At 47.8% G+C, this 18,510-nt stretch overlaps 1 protein-coding gene across 4 annotated transcripts in view; it reads right to left on the bottom strand.

Moving 5' to 3' along the window:
* PLS3 (plastin 3) overlaps nt 1–18,212 on the bottom strand; it is a 612,346-nt gene extending 594,134 nt beyond the window's left edge. The window contains exon 1 of one of the 4 annotated variants that reach the window (XM_069612872.1): nt 18,061–18,212. The gene's annotated coding sequence lies outside the window, so the exon portion shown is untranslated. The remainder of the gene's footprint in view (nt 1–18,060) is intronic. The other 3 variants (XM_069612869.1, XM_069612870.1, XM_069612873.1) reach the window with 3 other exon arrangements.
* Nucleotides 18,213–18,510: the final 298 nt, after the last annotated feature.

Here is an 18,510-nt window from a genome sequence, read left to right on the forward strand (position 1 = left end):
CAGCCAGAATTTACCTGAAGGTTCGTTGTCCAGGAAAACAATGGAGCACAAGCCTGTCCTTTCTCCCCCAGGTAACCCGCTCTATTGCCCTTTTCGTGACCAAGTCCTCTCTGCATGGCCTTCTTGAACTTGCCCTTCGGCATTGGTGTAGGAATCGTCCCAGACAGTGTGAGAACAGTTTCAAATTTCAGCCAATATCTCAATGTCAACAGCCTATTCACCCATGCATCACTGGTTAGCTGAGATGACTCCAGGAAGGCCCAACGGGCTGCGCATCAAGATTTCTGCTACTTGTGGTGAATGGGGACGTCCATTTCTTGGGCCCATCTCGGCTTTTTCACCACCATTACGTTTTCAGGACTGGTTGGATGTCAACTGGAAATCTCTACCTCCCCCCCCCCGCCCCTTCAGTTGTTAAACGAGTCATAGACTTGGTATCCGACTTCCTCAGTAGTTTGCAGCGTTTTTATCCACCTTAAAAAAGTGAATTGGGGACTCTTTGGGAGACAGGGTTCATAAACAGGGTATGGCCTTCAAAAGGGTTTTTTATGGCGATAGTCTTCTGATGGGAGCGCGGGTACCAGTCTTCAATACGCACGTGGTGTCAACCTGCAGTAGTTGCACACATCACCATGGTTGAATCCTTCTGCATCACCATGGTTGAATCCTTCTGCATCACTGCCAACTGACCTCGAGATAGAGTACAGATGCACTCAAGTTCACATGTACAGAACTCCTAAGACTGTAGCACACTCTGGTTATCTTTATTGCAGGTTGCCTTGATAAACATACAGCTCCACTCAGCTGCTTTGGGGTGGGAGAGTGGCTTTAGTGCCCCCCCCCACCCAGCATGATGACAAGGGCCAGTATGACGTGGGTTACATTATGAATGCATCCCCAGCCAATATGTTGTCTGTACACATTCGAACCATCGAATAGGGGGCAAACAAGTGGCAAGTTGTTGCCAACCAAGTCAACAATAAACTGCTCATGTATTAATACAAATGACAATGTTTACCTTTTTAAAATATGAAATTCTGGTTTATAAAAAGGCCATACTACTTCTTGCATGCCGCTCGATGCTTAAGACTTGGCCCAAGTTACTAGTGCGTAGGACGTCGAATCGGATGACGAGCCTATCAAACATCTGCTGAGTTAAATGGTCTTTTGGATCATTATTCTCAATACGTGTTGCACTGGTAGGCTCAGTCTGAATCTCCATTATTGTAGCCATAAAAGCGGGCCTAAACGATCAATGCCACACAGAATTGGGCGCAAACTACCAACACAATAGTCACAGGCCTTTGCAAACCCAATAGATACATATATATATATTTTTTTTTTTTTAAAGTATAAGAAATCCCTTTATTGTCATGCCATTTTACCATTGTAGGACTAGGGGGTTGGAACGCATGCGCTGTATTTCAATCATCCTCTAAAATGCTCTACTGTCCTCCTCCCTGGTTTATGTTTCTACCTCCCCCTCATCCTCTGGTCTTGTATACACATCCTTTAATCCATTGTTAAGGATACTTGTACTCCGGTCTGTAAATCAATGTTAAAAACGTTGACAGCATTTGGGCTAAAAAAAATAATAATAAATAAATAAAAAACAGCATTGTTTTCCCTGTAATGTCCATAAATAAAATAATAAATATGTACCACCGATGGCCCCGCTGATAAGTTGGAACCTGTGTGAGGTGAACAGGATTGACAAGATGAGAATTTTTTGGAGGACATGAAGAGGGTACTGGGTGGGTTAACGCATACCCGCGGTTGTGCAGTAGGCCCGAACTGATGTATTTTAAGTACACATATGCACCTCCACCATGCCAGTCCCTCCATCACTCTACTCCTCCTCAACCTGTGTGCATTTGAATCTAACATTTTGGAATTTGTTCACAAGAGAAATACTGTTTTTTTTTTTTAATGCTGGGTTCCACTTATCAGACACTAGGCATTTAGACACATTACGCACTGCACAACATTTGTTCTCAGCAAGGGAAACTGCCTCTCAGTGTTTGGACATGAAAATAGACACATGCTCAACGTATGGCCCTTCAGGGACCTTGCAAGACTGAATTTCTGGCATACTTTCTTCCTGCAGCCAAGTGGGAGAATCCCTTACCTCACCTCTCCCACCCGGCCCCTCCATATAAGTGCTGGCTTTTCTTTGTTTCACATTTGTCATGTAACTACCATACGATTAAGAGATCTCTGGGATTTCAGAAGCTTATGGAACTACCATCTTAGCCCAATATTTTGCTAGTCCAATAAAAGGGTATCAAAACTTGGATTTTGTTTGATTCCATTCCTGAAACACACCTATAGTTTTTGCTCATTGGGGGGGGGGAACATATGCACCAAAAACAAAACCCATTGAAAAAGAATAAATGAGGTAAAGGTTTCACAGCACCCATCTGGTTATAAATTATGGAAATGCACAGCATCCAAATCACCCGCGTCAGGAGGCTGCCCTTTCTAGCCCAGTTCAGACCCAAAATGATCACCTGAAGTCTGCGTCCATGGTAGCCTTATAAAAATACAACTAGCCCTGCCCGCCTCAAACGAAGTGATTGCTTGTGGGGTGAGGAGGGGCGCTTTACAGTCAAAGCAGGACACTAGTCAATTGTGTCAAAAGGCGTAAGGAGCGCAAACACTCACCACCTGCTAAGCTACTTCCACCTACATGTCCTGGCATGCACGTCACACGTCTTCAACACAAGGGGGCGGGGAAATGAAACGTGGAACCATCCACCTCCAACCCCATTTGTGTAACATTGGGCTGCCGCCACCTGGACCGCAGGGCAGGGATGATCATGAGATTGAAATGGCATTCAAGGCATCAGCCGAGTTATTTGTGGTATTTCCATTACTGGTCCCTGGGGTTGTACACCTACTAAACGAGGCACAGACGTGGATGGTTACAAACAATTCCAAATTTTAACTTTAAATCATGAAGTAAATGGCACACATGGAGAAAAAGAAAGGCCCGGCAGGAGTCAGCTTACATGCTTCACTACTCGGGCACTCGCAGCCGGGCATAAGATTTCGAGTTGCAGGCTACAGGCCAGGCATACAAAGTTACTCGCCCTCTCAATGCTCCACATGCACAGCGCACAACATTTCTTAATCGCCAAGAGTCAATCATAATTCACCATTAAGCCAGTGGAGTGGGCACATTTTGAGGGCTGCAGCTCTAAGCTGCACGAGCTCCAGCTCCTGTTTGCTGGAAAGAGCGTGTGGACAAGGAGGGGCAAATGCCACGGAGTAGTGTCACAGGCAGACAGTGCAGTGTGTGCAGAGAGAATTGGAGGGAAGGCGAGATACTACACCACCACCACTCCCCAGGCCCCCCCACCCCCCCACACACTTTGTAGGGAGAGGAATTAATACAGTTCAAAGACCAGGTAGCAAGCTGGTGCTTTTCCCAGTCTTGGTTATGGATCCTGATCAGTGCAAGTGCCACCATTCTGGTGAATGTGTTCTTCGATTTCAATTATGGCACGTCTGTCTGCAATTCAGAGATTGGTTGGTATTGTCATCCTGTACCATGCCACCTTGATAGCTGGTGAAAGAGTGGCTGTCCTGAGAATCAGAAGGCTAATGAGTGCGTCAGCACTGGTTCACTTGGATGCCACAAACCGGATCGTCATTCTACACATGGCCTAGGAACGTTCACAGTGCGTGCCTAGTCGTGTATATAGTAAAGCTGGAATTTGCCAACTGTCTACTAGATTTATGAAGGGAAATCCAGGACACACTCCACTCGCTCCCCCGCCTTTAAATCATGATGGCATTTCCCACGACTATAAAGGATGTGGAACGGGGTGCCGAATTTCGAAGCAGATCTTTGGATGTGCATAGAAGCTTCCACTTGACTCGGTCACCGACGTGAAAGTCATAAGTGGAAGGGCGGGCATTGAACTCTGCAGTGCGTTTATGTTGATAGTATCCACCCAGAACTTCAGGGAGTCTGGAGAGAGAATGGCAGAGGGACATGACGAATGTGCCCATGCAGGAACCAACCGGTTTTTACAGGGCGTCCTCGAATAGCAAACGGAGAAACTCCTGTGGTACAATGGCCTGTCACTCAATGGGCCGCAAAGGCTCATCACACTGCAGCCGGGCAGAGACTCCTCCACTGGATTAATAACTGCAGAACATCTATCTGTTCACCCACTTAACTTAGCCATTACCTTTTGGGCAATGATGCAGGGCCGCCCAAATCAAGGCAGAGTAAATGATGTTACCATTTGGCAGGTTAGGAGAGGGGCAGCTCCCGCCCCCACGCCTGCTCCTCTCCCCCACAAGCGCAGAGACACGCAGTCTCTGTCACACAATGCCAAGGAAGGGTGAGGTGCGAACAAGCGCCTCACCTTTCCTCCAAACAACAAGGTGCTAAGCACCTAAAGACCTGCCCCCTCATCAGGGGGCCAGACATGTCGGCTATCCACTACTATACATATCAAAGACACAGGGCTTCCCTGGGTCCTATAAAGAAGAGCAGAATGCTCTAAGAGAACAAAATCTGTTTGTGGACCCTGAACGGGGACCCAAACTAACAGGAGGTTTGCTGTTTACTCAGCGTCTTCCACACTTTGCTTCTTTAGCAATCTTAAAAAGTTCACTGCTTACGCAGCGTCTTTTCTCCCCCCTTTGAACATTGTCCTGTTCAGAAGCTCTAACCACAGGCGAGCAGTGAGAAACCGCGCTGAAACAGAGGACACCCCAGGGAGAACACAGTAGAAGCAGGATCCAAGGCCGGCACAAACGAGCGCAGAGGAAAAACAGACAAAGTGCACAGACGCAGACATCCGTGTCTATCAGCTTTACAGATCTAAAAGACATGGGCCCCAAGCGAAAATCACGGGAACCTCCAGCACCGACATCACCCCACTTGCTTGCAGCCATGGAAGCAGCGGAGCACTATGGCTGGCCCTGGGTCTGAGAAAATATGTACGGCTTACCAAAAGAAGGGGTCCCCATACCAACCGGGCATGAGGACGAGACGACACCGGCAAAGAAAAGGAAGTCGGCAGAAGGCATGGGAAAAGGTAACAAAAAACTGTCTAAAAATTGTACGAGAACATGAGTGAGATGCAGCAATTATTGATGGAAATTAGGGGCAAACAAACACCTCCCACAGCAGAGGCCAGGCAGGCAGATCCCACCTCACCAATAGTACCAGACATCACAGTTACCACCCTGCCACCAACAACAGCTACAGCACCACCATTGCCATCAAGACCAATAGCACAGGTGCCAACAACATCAACATCAGCCGTCACAGTTATAACTACGCCAACAACGACAGCTCCTGACGCAAAGGGTGCTTTAAAAGCATTGTCAGTCACCAATACAAATACCTCAGGTCTGTCGGGAGCAAGCAACAACAACCCACCGGACACGGTAATGATTAGTAGTTCCCTATTAGATCAAAAACATAAATCCTTTCAAGCAGAAATAGTGAACAGATACAAAAGGTGTTTAGCATGGAACATTGACCAAACAATCAAAGAAGCCATATGGGCAAAAGAGTTCGAGATATTTTCACTGATAGAAGCCCAACGCAAAGGGAAAGACGCGTTTAGGGATCCCAAAAAGATAGAAGAGAAAGCCATAGCCAGAAACGCTCAGGTAGAGCAGAAGTGGGACAACTGGCTACAGGCCTTCGCCATTTTGGCAAATATCTATGAAGAAAGTCCCCCACCGTGGAAGAAAAATATGGGCATACGTGGACAAAATCAGAGAAGTTAAAGTTGCTCAAAAAGGGAAAACCTGGCTAGTATACGACATTAGATTCAGGAGAAGCATGTCGGAGAGGCCATCAATAGAATGGGACGAGGTACAGAATGACTTATGCATGTTAAACGCAGAGGCTCCTTCAGAAGAAGAGACCGCACAGTTAACCCACAAAAGTAACAAAAACTCAGTGCCCAGACCCCACCCCACCCTCTCCCCTCCCCCCCCCCCCGACAATGAAAACCACAAAAAAGGGGAGCAGCCCTTTCAGAAGAACCAGCCATGGGGGGCTAAATCTAATACCCACAGGCAGAACAAAAAACAGTCTGAGAAGCCAACACCCCTTGTAAAAACTTCAGAAAAAACCAGTGCGCATGGGGAAAATAATGCTGGTACAAGCACATGTGCACAAGATGCAACAGTGACCACGCAGCGACTAACTGCACCAAACTACCAGCCAAAAATACAAAAGAACAACATCAAATGCATCTCGCCAATCTTTTATCTAACCCCGGGCTGCTCACCCATCAATCCAGACAATCTTAGAGAGCCTCTCATGAATTACCCAGACAAAGAAACCAGCAAAACAATCCGGCAAGGTTTCACCCAGGGTTTTGTCATCCTCTTCATGGGCAGCGGGTCCCTGAATGTCCCAAACAACTTAAAGTCAGCCAGGGACAACCCACAAATGGTCCAAACCAAATTTAAGAAGGAATTACTATTAGGCAGAATCGCGGGACCTTGGGACTGCATGCCCCTCAAAGATTACATAATATCACCTCTAGGTCTGGTTCCCAAAAAAGAACCTGGGAAAATGAGGCTAAATCATCACCTATCCTACCCCAAAGGCCGATCACTAAACGACAGCATTCCGCACACGGAATCAGCAGTTTCATACACACACTTTCATAAGACTCATACAGGAATGCGGCACGAACGCCCTGATGGCCAAACTAGACATCGAATCCGCTTTCAGATTACTGCCGGTCCACCCAGACTCACAGCAATGGCTAGGTTTCACTTTCAAGAATACATTCTATGTAGACAGGTGCCTCCCCATGGGATGCGCAGTATCTTGCGCCCTATTTTAACAATTTAGTTCCTTTTTTCAATGGGCCTTTCAAAAACAGACCAGGGTCCAGGGTAGTACACTACCTCGACGATTTCATGGTAATGGGGCCAGCAAACTCTGAAGAATGCAGCAGAGCCCTGGCGACATTAGAAGAAATGGCTGCGCAATGGGGCATCCCCCTGGCAGCCGGAAAAACGACCAAACCAGCCACCAACATAATTTTCCTAGGCATTGAAATAGACCCTGCGAAAGGCCTACGCAAAATTCCAGAAACAAAAATAGCAGAACTCCTGCAAAAAATACAAAGCTTGACAGCAAAAGACAAAGGCACAGTGAAAGAAATCCAGTCACTAGCGGGAAGCCTTAACTTCGCAGCCTGAATTATCCCTCGGGGGGGGGGGGTATTCTCCAGAAGTCTGGAACTAAAAAATCAAGTCTCACACCAAACCCCACTTAGACATCTGACTAGGCGCAGAGGTGAAACAAGATCTGGAAATTTGGGGAAATTGCCTTAAAGAATTTAACGTGACAACACTGGCGTACACCATTGAACACTTCGACAAAAAGGGTCCTTTTCACCGATACAGTCGGGAGCAGGGGATTTGGAGCCATTCTAGAAGCAGAATGAGTGGCAGGACACTGGCCCATAACATGGCAAGCGGCAGGGTGGACAAGAAACACCACCCTCCTAGAAATATTTCCCATCTGGCTCACTTTACACATCTGGGGCAAGCAGCTAGCGAACTCGGAACTCTTGGTGTGGTGCAACAACATGGCCGCGGTAGGCTCCATAAACAGAAGATCCACTAAATGCCCTTTAGTGCTGAAAGTCTTACGAGCCATTACATCGGTCACACTACAAGAAAACATTGTGGTTAAAGCAAAACACATTGCAGGAGCAGACAATATTGCAGATGCTTTATCTCGCTTTCAGTGGCCAAGATACCGGGAGCAAGCGCCGCACGCCCAGGAACAGATGACGCCAATACCAGCAGAATGCTGGACAATAATGGGAACTCAAAAATAACAGCGCCAGCGCCAAAGAGCAATGGCCGGGGTGCTCATCAAGAATCAGGCACCTCAAAAACGGGTGCCAACAAAACAAGGGCATCAACGCCGGCGCCAAAGAGCAATAGCCGAGGTGCTCAACAAAAAGCGGGTACCTCAAAAATGGGGGCCTCAACGCCAGCGCCAAAGAGCAATGGCCGGGGTGCTCAACAAAAAGCGGGTACCTCAAAAATGGGGGCCTCAAAAATGTTGGCATCAACGCCAGTGCCAAAGAGCAATGGCCGGGGTGCTCAAAAAACAGGCACCTCAAAAACGGGTGCCAACAATCCCCTGCCAATAGAAAATAAGAACCCATGGACAGGTTTCTTAATAGAGATGGCAGAGAAAGCCCTGGCAAGCACTACAGCAGCTCAGTACAGTAAGTGTTTGCAAACAGTATTTAGAGCCACAGTTTAAACCATGTCGAGTTAATAACGATTAAAGACATAGAAACATTCTTAAAATGGGCGCACGAGCAGGGCTTTAAGAGACTGGGCTAAAAGACACCTAGTGGCAACCTCATATTTCTCAAAACTACGGGGTGACTCAGGCCCCACCCAGAACGCCCTCAGTTCCTACGCCATGAAAGGATGGGCCAGAGCGGAAGGGCCCCAGGTAGACACCCGCCGGCCCCTTGATTTCAACAAACTGGTAAAAATAGCAGACCAGTTAGAAAGCATATGCCGGCACCCTTATGAGATCATATTATTCAAAACAGCATTTTTTCTGGCTTATTTTAGGGCTTTACGGGTCGGAGAGCTTATCGCCTCCAGCACCAAGGCCACAAACGGTTTAGGTGTCAGAGTCAGACAAGACATCGTCAACATACAAATCCAACAGTCAAAAACTGGGGCCAAAAGAACCATTAACATTTGTTGTATCGACGATGCAACAAACTGCCCAGTATGCATCACCAACCTCTATTACGCACAAAGGCCCAAGGTTGGGGGGAGGTTTTTGATCCACAGGTGTGCCTTGGCACTAAGCCGCTACCAATTTAAAGGTGTACTGATGAAAGCAATCAGTACCGCAAGGTGGGACCCTAAGGACTTTGGCACCCATTGCTTCAGAATAGGTGCAGCCACCTCAGCATGGCAAGGAGGCCTGGCTCCACTACAACTAAAAAACATGGGGGAAGGAAGTCAGATTGCTACAAAAGATACATCAGACCACAGCTAATATAGCCATCCCCACTTTTTTCTATTCCTTTTCCTCCCCCCCCTGCAGAACCTACAGGCACCGGAAAGACCTCGCTCAACTCAGCATGGATTGTCGCCCACTCATTTGTTTTAAGAACAGGCCGATGGGCGGAAGAAACCAAAGAAGACCCGCCTTTTAGAAACACCATTGCTTCATGGTGGGGCTACAGGGGCCTACGGTGGACCGACATCCACGAAACATTAGCAGAGCTGGTCGCATACAGAGACCCTCCCGAATTTCTCATAATACATTTAGGGGGTAATGACCTGGAGAACTCAGGAAGGAGAAACCTCACTGGCAGGCATTTCCCACAACTGGAGGAAAACGGAAATATATTGTTCGGCCATTCTTCCCAGAAAGAAATGGCTGGTGACCCACTGTTACAAAGCCGTAGACATTGTTAGAAGGAAACTCAACAGGGGATTAGAGAAATTCTGTACAGCTAGAGGGCTGGGTTTCATAACACACCCGGCCATTACCTTGGGTGACCCAGATCTTTTTCACAAAGACGGCACCCACCTATCAATCCAAGGCATGGAACATTTCTTTTGAGAAATCACGGCAACTCTCGCATCTAGAGGCGATTAGGAGATACTTTCGGGGGAACACAGCCAGGCAGTAACCTGCCCGTGTGTGGCGGCACGGGCCAGAGGGGGTAACCTCGGGACCCGGCGCCCAAAAGTATATTATGATATGTGATTATTTGTGTATCTGCATAACCATATCTGTACAATAAAATCCTACAGCCTTTTATTGCCAACACTTGACAAATTGTTGTGAGAAATCATTTCGGGTGGGGTTCGGCCTACTACAGTATGCATGCATATGGGTTCATCAGTTACGAGTGAGTGCGGAGCTGCAATGTTGAGTGTCATAAACAGAAAGAAAAGGAGGTCTCCCTGAACGTAAATTCGACACCACTGTCCGATACCAAGAGCCTGGATCAGCTTTCTTCTTTAAAGATTGCAGACATGAAGCCAATGGTGCCAGGCGTGGTTGCTTCAGGGAGAAGGTGGGCTTCAATCCACTAGGACACGTAGCCAGTAAGCAGCACTGCATCCCTTTGAGCCTGTGGCATTTATTCAATGAGCCCAATGAAGTCCATTCCCAGCTTTTTTCCAAGATGACTTTGGCACTTTCCTTTCCATGCTGATGGCACAATGCAGGTCACCAGCAGTTTGTCCCCTTCCTTGCAAGTGATGCATGAATGAATGCAGCTTTTCACAGCCTGGGTAACCAATACTTATCTCGCAACTTGCATTTTGTGAAGGAGACACTTGGGTGCAATTTATGGGCCATGGCGATCTTCCCGGTGGGGGTGGGCAGAATGAATGTAAACTCTCACACCTCGGCCTGACTTCAGACAGTTCATCTTAGATTTTCCAGTCGGACTGCAAACCGATGAGCAAACACTGCTGTAGGCCAACATTTAGAGACAAATTTCATACCAGTAATTAAGAGGGAGTCCACGACAGCCTGTTCATACTTAGAAGTAGGGATGTAACGGTATAACGGTATACCGTTAAAGATACCGTGAACCACTTAATTGAATAATAATAACCGTCACATTGTTTATACCGTTTATACCGTTGTGTGCTTTTCAATCTGATTTGGAAAGGCTGCAGTAAGCAAGTGCTGCACAGTCTTGGTCTTGCACTGTTGGATGTGCCATCTGCCAAGTAGTTCCAGTTGGAGCAGTTTTTAATGCCATTCCATAAATCACACGTGCCTGACATAAAATCAATATGTTAGCAATAGGAAGAATAAATACAGTGCTAAGAAGGAAAAGGCTTTACTTTGGGATGGGGGATTTCCCTGGTTCTATCATTGAATTTACATATAATAAGTTACACTGTAAAATGTACTCATCTCTGTGGGTATTCCCTGCTGCCATACCAAAGGGTAACATGTCCGTGATTACTGAACACCTTTTGGCCCGCAAGTAAACGAAAGGCTGTAACGTAAAGAGAGAGTGTGTGTGTGTGTGCGCGTGTGGGTGTGTATGCACACAAGCGTATACTACCATCAGCCTCCATTGATCTGTGGCATGCAGGTTATCAAGATGGCAACATGTTCATCTTCACCAGTAGCCAGTGGGGGAGCTAAAAGCCTAAATGACCACTTAAGAAAAGCTATTCAGTTTGCTTTGCCAGTCGCAGCAGGCACCCCCCCCCTCCTCCTCTCCACACGTTTGTTTGGTGGAAGCAAGGGGTGGCATTTCAGTGGAAAGTATGTTGAAAAGCCCAATTCTGGCCCTGGGTGCCTGATTTTGTTTGTGATGATAAATCTGACAATTTATGACCTTTTAGAAAATATTTGTTAAAATTAGTTAACATCACCTGCTATACCGCGATAACCATGATATACCGTCATTTGGCAAGAAGGTTATCATACCGTCATAAAACTAATACTGTGACACCCCTACTTAGAAGCCTCAAATATGACACTGATTCACTTCAGAAATGCATCGAGCACCGAGGCCACCAACATTGTGTGAATATCCCACCGCTTTAAGGAAACGCTGGGGAAGAAACTTAGCAGGCAACCTGCTTGGCTTAATCCAGAGTTTATGCAATCTGAAAATGGAATCATTCCAATTTAGGAAGGAAATGCGACAGACTAGACAAAAACTTGCATATTCTGGTGACGGGGGCAGGGGTGACAAAGATCAGCTGTTTATGTTGGTACAAAGATCAGATCTGCAGATCTAAATCAATGAAAACAGCTGGTTGCCCATATGTAAGCTAGCATCTCAGGCTTAAAGACCAAATAGTTCTTTCTGAAGGTAGAAAGTGAGCAAGAAGCAAGGGCAGGCAACTCTACATGGTCCACCAATTTGTAAGATTGCACCAGTACCGCACCACACCACTTGGCACTGGCATCTACATCTGTGACGGGAGCTTCAGGGGAAAAGGGCTTGAGTCATGGTGCAGTTATATTGTCCCTTTTCGTCACACTGAATGCCACATGGCACTCATCCTGCCAGAAAGAAGGTTTTTTGGAACTCGTAGGGAAACCACTTGAGAAGCAGCTTTAGGGGCTGGTTGATGCTCAGCGAGTAGCTGTACGCTGATTGTAATCCATTTTTAGCCTGTGTTCTGTACTGGAGAGGTTTGAGATTTTTCAATCGTTTTTCTGACCAATTTGTGCTATTGTCATGGGTTTCTCTTGTGTTTATGTAGCTTCTGTCCCTGCTTTTCTGTGCTGGCCTGCATGTAGAGTGTGCAGACCTTGGGGTGTAGCCCTTTTGTTTGCGTCTGGCTTTCTCCCAGTCCCACCCTTCCACCTCCCCTGATTGGTACGTCCACCTGGTCAAAACTGACCTTCCCAGGGCAGCCCTCTGCCCGTGCAGCCCCACGGCAAGGGGCGGCTCCAGATTGTGTCTGCAGGTGTCAGCAGGGGAGGCCAGCGGCCAGTTGTCAACCAGCAGCAACCATTGAGTCAGGTGTGGCCTGGGTGGGGAGTACAGCAATCACTTTACTCCAGAAGACCTGCCACTCTACATGCCCACAGACCATAGCCGACCAGGACATTAACATTGACCTGCTTAACTAGATAGAATTGTGAACATTAGCCTGCGTCACATCTAGGCAGCATTATGAATGCCGGTCAGTGCCACATCTAGATAGAATAGCAAACATTCACCATTGCCACATCTAGACTGCATTGGGAATATTACCAATGGCACATTTAGATTATGCTAGCTTGATTTGCATCTTGAATGTGGGCCAGTGCGACATCTCGATATAATTGGGAATATTGGTGTGTGTCATATATAGAAAAGATTGTGAATGTTAGCCAGTGCCGGATCTAGATAGAAATGCAGTGATATTCACATGCCACATCTCGAAAGAACGTGGAAATTTAGCGCATATCACTTCTAGATAGCAAGGCCAATAACCAACCCACTAACAATTTCACCCCTCTACATACACCTCTCAAACTCGAACTAAACACAACCACAACGCTAAAGCACAACAAACCGCACAAACTGCACTACACTGCAACAACAAGATAAACCACACATAGCTTCGCACAACAGCACACGACTGCTACCAACCGGAAAGCACCCCCAAGCTCAGCAAACAGTGTTAACCGAACTGAAGCTACCAACAGCACATCACTGCTCTCTTGCACTTATCCCACTTGTTGCCACTAACTTCACCCACTTTCCTTTTCAGATCTGCCAGAGTGCCAGGGGACCACTCCAGTTGCGACGGTGCAATATAATCGGTGCGAATTTGGAGAACTTATGCATGACCATCGGATAATATTCAGCGAGGCCAATTAAATAAGAGTTGGTCCATATTCCTGAACGCAAGGGCATTATTTGTCGTAATAACAGGAGCTACTGGGAAAGACGCTGGTAACAGAATGAATAGCAAAGGTACTAAACATGTTGATCCCAGAACTGTCATTGTACTCACTCAGAATAATCCTAGTGCATTACATTCTCTAAAATAAAGTCCACTCAGGGGCATGGTGGGCATCCTCAGAGTAACCACACAGCATAATGTCATTTTAGTACAAGTACAAATAAAAAATAAAAAAACTGGATGGGATCACCAGTCAAGAGGTGGCTCACGAGTCAGTGAAGAAAAACAAAAAACTAAACGCCATCCTGGTAAATCGTATCCCCTGCATGGAATGATGAACTCTGTGATGGCTATAAGAGGGCGGTGCAGGCGTACCTGCTGGTAGGCATTACTCAAGTTCAGTGTAGTCCAGAATTCCGCAACAAAAAGATCGGTTTGTAATAACGAGCACGGGAAACAGGTTGGGAATGATGTACAGATCAAGCTTCTAAGATCCAAGTAGGGACACATCCCTCTGTCATAAGATTTACTGATTGTGGGCACTTGCACCCCCTCAAGATTATAGACAGTTCCAAACCTTTATTTAGAAGGTGGAAATGGCACATGTGTGGGAACAGTCACAGTACGAGCAGTAAAGGTGCAATTGCACACTTTGCCCCTCCTTTTCCACAGCTCTATGCACGTATTCGCCAGGTGCAGCAGGACGCAGGGTGGGGGTGAGCATGATCGTGCATGCAGGAAATATTGGGGGAAGAGGCATGATACATAGCGCTCAACCATTTGTGCCACAACGTCGGGTGAAAACACCCAATTTTGTTTTTGGCGGGTGAGAGCACATTGAAGCGAATGGGCGTGCAGGAGGCTTGCGGGTGAGTCGGCTGTTTACAAGGCGGGTGACACCCGCCAAAAGCGTGTGAGTTGAGAGCTATGCATGATACTACACCAATGCACTGCAATATTCGAATACTAAAACTGGACGGTAGAGCAATGAGTCAGACACATTGTGGCCCAATGACGCCTCAAATAGCAGGCACTGGCAACGCCAAAAGTTTGTGCTAGTGTAGGCATGGGAAGGGCACTTGCCAGACACTGCCGTTGTGGTACTGACTGGCAATTGATGGTAGCAGGTGCAAAATGGTGCGAGTACCTGGCCATCTATTAGCAGTGCATGGCGAATGCCAAACTGTTGGCTTTGCAAATGCTGGTTAACAGGACTTTTGTTATGGGCACAGAGAGTGCTTGTATAATGGCGCAAGGCAGATCTGGTAAGATATTTTTTATTACACCAGTAGCGGGTTTACAACTCCAGTTAATTCTTTAACTCTCAGAAGACTGCTTTGAAAGAACAATGGCAGGCACATCTGTGTGCAAAGTTTGATGGCAAGCTGAAAGAGTTCCCACTTGGAGGTGTTTTGGGCAGAGAGAGGCCGAAACTGGGTGGGATGGCCACAGAGATTACATGGCCATTCAATGGGTGGGCAAATAGCCAAAAAAAAAAACCACATACCATACATGCCAACCCTTCCGATTTAGGCGGGAGAGTGCCGAATTTTCAGTGAAAAATATTGCTATTTTTCACACTCTCCTGCCTAAAATAACCGTAGCCCCAATGCATTCCTATGGGAAAATGCATGTCTCCCGATTTCCTTGGGGAAATCTCCCTCCCAGATACGTCTCAATGTTGGCATGTATGACATACAGGCTGCCCTGCACGCCCCCTCATTTGCCATTCCTCCCAATTTGTACAAATGGTTTATAGTCTAAACTAAAAAGGTTACCGAATAAACATCCATCAGAAATGCAGGAAAGCACATATGCCGATAAATAGAGTGTCTCGTGGAGCAGCTTCCTCTTAGGGGCTCAGAGCCAAATCCGAGGCCACCCAACACTTAAAACAAACCAAGTGTTTAAAAAGCAGCGTCGTCTTGGATTGCAGGGTGCTGGGCAGATCACCTCAGAATGGGCGCATTTCCTGAAACACAATCCTTCGTGTGTGCCTGCGCAGTCGTGCCTGCTCCCGCCAGGGCTGCCCAGCTGCAGGCTACTGAAACTATTTGGAAGGTAAATGAGAAGAACAGGCTACGGCTGACATGACTCAACACATTCAGACATCCTGTCTCCTGCAGCAGACGCAGGCTTCTCCCACAAGTACATCGTTTACGGAAAGACTGTTCTGGTTTTTGGGGCAGATCACCGTGTAGACCCAAACAAACACAATGTTGCCTTCTAAAACGGTTTGCAATTTCACCATTTTATATTTTTAAAAAAATAATAATGTTTGGTGTTGTGGCTCCGAAAGATGGCATGCTAGCTAGTATCAGAGACATTTTCGAAACGGTGGTCATTCTTAGAATCCCAAAATTCACTTAGATTAAATGCAAAGCAACCAACACCTGACATCCAGGGCATACCATATTATTCAACACCCAGCTCCACCCCTCTGGACCACTCAAAACTCTGAACTCAGCTTCCCACACCTCAACCAACACACAGAAAGGCTGGTACGTTGCAAACTATTTCAGCTGGATACCTGCAGACCATGGAGGCGTAGCAACCAAAAAATTGTCCCCGCGCCCGTGCCACTGCTTACTCTGTGACAAGGTCTGAAAACTGAAACCACAACACAGGAGAACCAAATGTGGCTTCTGGGGGTGCACCCGATCACTAGGCAAGCACTGCTAGAGACACACCTCGTCATCTGACCTCCACATTATTTTGGCTTGCTTGCAGGTGGCAACTTTGCACGGTGGGCTCTAGGGTCACTTGTGCCACTCCCATAGACCAGACTTCAAAATGTGCATAGCTTCACCCATCTCACTAAAAGGACAAAATGTGCTGTGAACCCACCATATTGTTTCTAATTCAATTGTCCTAAAACACATAATTTACATTTCTATAATATACTGTATATAATCTGCAAACTGAGGTCACACGAGGGCAAAGCTCTGATTTTTTGGGCAGACACATACCTCATTAAAGCTACTGCGGGTGAAAGGCTCCCTTTGCATCTAAAAGAGATCATTTTACCAACGTGATGACCAGGTTTCGATGCCTGCTCTGCTCAAGGGTTTCCCTACATATTTACATTCGGGAGTGTTTTGTGCTTTATTGATGGTCAATGTATACAAACACATAGTGGGTCCAATGACGACCCACCAATTATGTATTAGCACATCCCCAAAATTGTAACGAATGACAAACTATGCCAATGTGTGATTTTATTGTATAATTACTGTAGCCCTTCTGGGCAGAGTTGAGAATTATTACAGTTCAGGTCCACAGAGCTGTTTTTTCTCCCAGTCCACCGTTTAATAAGGCTGGGTTTTTTCTTGCAGTGTACTTTGGGTTTTTTCTTTCGTATGTTCCCTTGGATCGCCCCTGGAGATCCCTGGTCTAGCATGCAGAGTCACAGGTCAGTCGACAGCTATCCACCCCTGGTGTTATACATCTGTAGCCCTCGCCAATCAAATACTCCCTCTGGACACCTATAGTCCTCCAATCAACATCCCTAGCTAGTTCAGTTACTGGCACAATGCCCTAAGTACAGAGTTCCCCAAATATGCAATCCCTAACCATGTAAACCTTGCACACACACGTCGCTTTCACTGCTTACGTCAGGGGACCGAACTACTTGCAAGCAACAGAGGGAACACCTAGTTCTTATACTAAAAAACCCGCAAGTAGTACACACCTACTCCTTTCAACACAAATTCCGGCGTGCAAACGATTACACTTCACTAAGGAGAACGCCTAGTTGTTCAGCCGACCCCGTTACCCAAAGATCTGGCAATTTCACCCCAAACGCCAGGAAACACACCTACCCACTACGCAACATACTTAGCAACGCATCAAAAACCGTTCAACCCATAAACACACCCAGTTTACTCCACACCTCTGGCAGCACATCCAGTCCTTGCTGAATGCCAATTTTACACACACACACCCCCCACCGCTTCCCAATTCTGACTGCGAGGATCGGAATGCTGGCTGCCCTCAGGGCGATTCATAGGCGGCACTCATCCAGGGAGGGGCACCGCGAGTCCTGTCCTCGCGGCGATGCTGCGAAATTGTGGAGCCCACGGAGGGTTGCTGGATACAACACATTAAATAGCCCTCCTATTGCATGCGACCCTCATCCATGCCATAGTTTCCCCACAGCTTGCGCCCCGGCTCACCTCTTCACTTAGTTAATTCCAAACACAATCCTACCCAGTTTGAACATAAACCGTATCAGACAAGCAGGAGGAGGCATGCGGTGCCCAGGCACGCACACCGCGTGGAACAGGTACTGCTACTCCCGGGGCCGGTGTGCCCATTGATCTGCAGCTGCACTCGGGAGCACCCAGAGGGACCCAACGACTGGGGCATAAAGTGAGAGGGAAACCTAAGGGCTGAGTCGGTCAGATTTTATGAGACGAATATAAGAAACGCCAGCTGCGGTACACGAGGGAGCCAATGAAACCAAACGATCTGGTCATGCACCGGGAAAGGGCTCGAGCAGCAATGGGATACCGCTGGGCACCTCTGGGCTGGGCAGCCCGCCCCGCATCTCCAGGTGCCCGCGCTGTGGGAGCAGTACTGTCACCGCTGCGCCCTGTACACACTCATTGGCTGTGACTGCGGGCACAAGCAGCCGCGCGGGCCGCGGTCGTCGTCCTCCTCCACCCCCCTGCCACTCACCAGAGATGAGTCCCCGCACCTACAGCTCCTCCGGCAGCGACCGCTCTATCCACGTCTATCTCTCTCTTCCCCACCGTGCCTCGCGCTGCTGCTGCTTGCCTGCCAGAGCCGCCGTGCTCGGGCCTCCCGCCCCTAGCTCGATGCCATTGGCCGCCGCCCTGGGGCAACGCCCCTTGCAGCGGCTGGCAGGGGAGGCCACGCCCATGGCAAGGGGCCCGCCGGCAGCAGTAGGAGACTGGGCAGTCTCGCGCGTCTAGCCTCTCAGGCCACGCCCATGCACAGCGAGGGGTCTCGTGTCACCCTCTGGCCGGGAAACGGAAAGGACGGGTCCAGCAGGCGGTTTACATCAGTGGTTACGATGTAGACCAGGCGGCAGCCCCCACGCGCAGCATCCAGTGCCCGAGCTCGAGATACACGCCCTATGCGCATATTACCGTGCCCGAACGGCCG

The sequence above is a fragment of the Ambystoma mexicanum genome, chromosome 5p (genome assembly GCF_040938575.1).
Source record: "Ambystoma mexicanum isolate Mex_15411 chromosome 5p, UKY_AmexF1_1, whole genome shotgun sequence".
In the NCBI taxonomy this organism is placed as follows: Eukaryota; Metazoa; Chordata; class Amphibia; order Caudata; family Ambystomatidae; genus Ambystoma; species Ambystoma mexicanum.